Genomic DNA, 4241 nt, shown 5'->3' with positions numbered 1-4241 from the left:
GTGCCATTTCCAAACCAACCATCAAGAATCAAGGCCTATATAATCCTCTACCTACTAGTCGACTTAGGGAATCTATCTCCATGGATTACATGTCAGGCATTCCTTCTACTAAGCACGGAAACGACTGCGTTTTCTTGGTCGTTGACAGGTTCTCTAAGATGGCAACCATGGCAGCTTGCAAGAAGAATATCACAACAGAGCCCACTGCTAAGTTGTTTTTTGAGCGCGTATGGGTAAAATTTGGGATCCCATAGTCCATTCTCTCAGATCGGGACAGCATATTCCTGAGTGCATTTTGGTCAAGTCTCTAGTCGATGCTGGATTCAAAGCTTACTAAGTCCATGGATTTCCATCCCCAAACTGATGGCCAAACAGAGGTTGTCAACAGGATGATTATACACATTTTGCACATGTATAACTCGAATAATCCATGCACGTGGGATGAAATCCTCCCCTATGTCCAACATAGCTACAACAGAGCTCTCCACATCTCAATGGGCCACAACACCTTTCAGGTAGGGTTTGGATTTTAGCCATTATGTCTCATTGATGTGGCCATACTATTTGCAACTACTCAGGCAGATTCAGCTTATGTTTAGTCCGACATTCATAGGGCTAACAACTTCATTGAGCACGTTCAACACATCCGCCAGCATGTCCATGATATATTGGACAGAGCCAATGCTAAGTACAAGCAACGTCATGATCAACATCGGGTGTCGCACAAGTTCCTGGTGGGCGACAAAGTTTGGCTACATTTGCATAATGAGAACCTCACTGGACCCCATCGCAAGCTTTGCCCGCTCCGATATGGGCCATACACCATCACCAAGGCTGTAGGGTACAATGCCTTTGAGCTCAACATTCCACCGTTCCTTGGTCTGCACCCAGTGTTCAATGTAGACAACCTTTGGCCATACTTTGCACCACTATTGGACACATATAACATTGTAGAACAACCCACACAGACAGAGTTAAACCCAGACTACATGGAATAGGCCACAACTGATCGAATCATAGACACACAGATCAAGAAAACTTGCCAACAAAAGATCCAACTATATCAGGTTGTCAAAGCTAGCCAACTCCTACACTAAGGCAAGTGGCTCACTAGGGACCAAGTTCAACAGAAGTTTCACCATCTCATGGAGGCACTCAATGCAATGGGGACCATTGCTTCCTAAGGGGGGAGGATTAATCCAGGTGGATATTGGTGGCCACCCTCCTATTCCACTTGGACCTCCAACATTATCTCTTTCAGTTTTTCAATTTCCTTAATTGTAGCATAGTTTACTATTTTTGGCAGTTTTTCCGGTCCTGAACTTCCAGAGCCATTTTGAGGCCCTAAACGATGTTTTTAGGGAAAATGGAGAGACCGAGAAAGTCCTCACAATTAAGATTCATTTTTTTGGCCTACTCTTAGAGATCTTCGAAACGAGGTATTATGATAGCCAAACGAAGATTGTATGCCAAAGTTACAACCCCAAGAAATTCATGTACCAATTTACCCAAACAATGCCCACAGTTTTAGCGTTTCATCTCTTAGGGTTAGGTTTCTGGATGTTTAGGGTTTTTCATTGTTTTTCAATAATAAATAGGTCCCGGAGCCTCATTGTAACATAGAGTTCAGAGGTATGTAGCTGCCACATCTCTTCTCAGAGATAAGCTACCATCGCCCAAGTTAGTTTACTTCCATTCTGTTTGTAAACATATTTCAGTATTCTGATATTAATGAAATGAAGTGTTATTTCTGTTGCATCTCTATATTTATGGTTATATCTGTAACTTGTTGCATTTTTGTTTAAGTTCAGATCAATGGTATTCATGTGGAATATAGCTTATTTAAAGGAGGAAATTAAACCAGCCTAGATCCCTTTGGGCACTTGGTAGACGCAAATTCAAGATGGATCTAGGCTAGTTTTAACTCAACTTTATTTTAATTATTATTATTTTATTTTATTTTTATGTAATTTGTCAAAATGTTTACAAGATAGGACATTACAACATCTCTTACATAGTAGGTTGGAGAGTGCCTCTCAATGCAACTAGTGTTAGGGTCCCACCCTAACCCCCTTATTTATGTCATGGGATCACGTCATAGTCAAGAGTCAATAAAGCCCATATTAATATTTGTAAGTGGTTAACCCGCAATTAATGACGGGACCACAGTTAGTTGCAAATGGGCGATAGTATTAGATAGATGGTAAATGGGTGGTAGTATTAGGTAGATGGTATTAATAAAACCCACGGTATTGGCCCATGGTATTGCATGTATGAGTCATATATAAAGGATAGAGACTCCCTGCGAGGAGTATCGTGTCTTGTTTTTGTAATCGAGCTCTGCTCTATTGGAGGTTGCCCCCTCGAAGAGGCCTGTGAACATTTCTCTCTGAATAATAAAATCATTGCTATTCTGTGTTCTGGGTATCTTTTCTTCGCATATTCTGTGTTCTGGGTATCTTTTCTTCGCATATTCTGTGTTTGGGTATTACTTTGCAGGTTAAGAGCATAACAAGTGGTATCAGAGCACTTTCCAGGGCTCGGTGGGATCTCCAAATTTTAGCAATTTTTTTTTTTGGCTAGAGACGTGTTCCGGCGTCTTTAAACCACGGGATCTGTCGTTAAGCGCATAAACCTGCGGATTTGGGGAGGCATGCACGCAGGAAATACAAGAGGTGGTCACGTCTGTTGGACTCCCTTGTAACCCCTGTGGGTACCCCTTCGAGTAGTAGCACATTAGACAGAACCGCGCACGGACTGTCTTCCACGTACCCTCTGGGTATATAGGAAGCCCCCTAGCTCCCTTGAAACCTCGCCATAGATAAACCTTCGGCCGTCTTGTGGCTACAGTACACCGAGAACAGCACTTGGAGAGATTACTCGCCCGTATGATAGGGTAGTCGGGTTGTACGGCTAAGGGTATGGTCGATCCTCCTTAGTTAGAGCCCTGCAACATTGGGCCGAGTACTACTGTCAGACCCTTATGTATATTGCGATCTGTAGCACCTGACACTCCTCAAGACCATAGTTCCCTTTCTATCGGGGGATCACACATCATCTATTCCAGATCAACAAGTGCAGCAGCAGCAGACATCAGTCCCGCAGCTCCATCAGATCAGTAGTAGCAGACATCAGTCCCGCAGCTCCATCAGATCAGCAGCAGCAGTTGTTCCACCATTCAGATCTCTCAGATCCACCAGATCGGAGTAGTTGTGAAGGGTTCCTGTACCTGGATATAATTTTCGCAGGACTTTTGGTGGCATTGACATTTTGAGGATTTGGCGACTGCAGTATTGATCAAGAAGGAGGAAAACTCTTTCCCAAAAAAAAAGTACGAGATCTTCCGGGGCGCTTATTGGTGACCTAGCCCATCAGAATCAGGACAACGAGCTGAGCAAGGTGGTACCATTCAATTTCTTAGTAAAATTTTTTTGGCGGTCCCAATTTTTCATCAGGTTGGTGTATGGTAGAAACTCGCGCTCAGGCAATGGCCAATGAAAGGATAGACAAAATTGAAGACAAGGTGAACTCCATCCAATTTTCGGTGAACGAAATACAACATGAGATTAAAGGAATAAGTATCCAGATACAGAACGCAATGAAGGGCAAGGAGACAGCCCACGAGGAGGCGAATAATGGTCATGAATACCATGAGGGTGAGTCTAGCCACTCTCCCCACGTCTCGCACACCCACCCACCACCCAGTCAGCGACCTCCCAAGTTGGATATGCATAAATTTGACGGTTCTCACACGTCCGCATGGCTAGCACAAATGGAGCAGTATTTCCAATTGAATCATATCATAGATGAGGGGACTAAGCTTATGGTGAGCACCATGTACTTGGACAATGAACGATGGCAATGGAAGGAATGGCATCAGCGTTGGAATGGACATTTTCAGAATTGGGCCCAATTTGCCAAAGCTCTTCGAAATCGCTTTGAACAGGAAGACTCTTTTTTGGGGCGTCTCACTAAGCTCCGACAGACGGGTACAGTGGAGGAATATATTACTGCTTTTGAAGCCTTAGCCTTCCATACTAAGGGTCTCACAGATGAGTTCTACATGGAATGCTTTATCAGCGGTCTTAAAGAAGCCATCAAAGCTCAGGTTCTACTCCACCACCCTCCCACATGGACAGAGGCTTGCCAGGTAGCTCGTAAGGTGGAACGTGCATTAACAGCCCAATCCAGCCGCCCCAACTTCACCGCTAAGGGTCGTCCCTCATAGGCTCCCAACACGA

The sequence above is a fragment of the Pinus tabuliformis genome, chromosome X (assembly GCF_031772625.1).
Source record: "Pinus tabuliformis cultivar Carrire ecotype Pingquan chromosome X, CPIR1, whole genome shotgun sequence".
In the NCBI taxonomy this organism is placed as follows: Eukaryota; Viridiplantae; Streptophyta; class Pinopsida; order Pinales; family Pinaceae; genus Pinus; species Pinus tabuliformis.
The sequence above is the reverse complement of the archived record's forward strand: the minus strand, read 5'-3'. Positions refer to the sequence as shown.